Consider the following 390-nt stretch of genomic DNA (forward strand, 5'->3'; position numbering starts at 1 on the left):
AGTGTACTTTCAGGGCTTTGCACAGGTGGTGCTGCAGGTTTTTGTTGTCGTCGAGTTCAGCGTGTTCCGTTAAAGGTGGCTGCTGGCATTCTTTGTCGGGGTCGTGTTGCTTAAATAGAGCTGTGGATGTGTCTGTATATTCTGGTTTGCTGTCTGCTTGGGCACCTATTTATGTTGAAGTACCTGTTCTAGTGCATGCGTTTATGACAGTTGCGAAGGTTGAGGTATAGCCGTCTACGCCGTTTCAGAAAGTTAGAGTGCCTAATGTGATGTGTTGCTTGAAGAGATTTTTATTAGTTGTTTTCTGTCTGTTAGTTTGCTTCCTTTTACGCTTCGCACTTTGATTGCCGTGTGTGGGTGCTTATCTCTGTAACCTTACTTACTTTGTCG

Source organism: Trypanosoma equiperdum (genome assembly GCF_001457755.1).
Source record: "Trypanosoma equiperdum strain OVI genome assembly, contig: ctg_93, whole genome shotgun sequence".
In the NCBI taxonomy this organism is placed as follows: domain Eukaryota; phylum Euglenozoa; class Kinetoplastea; order Trypanosomatida; family Trypanosomatidae; genus Trypanosoma; species Trypanosoma equiperdum.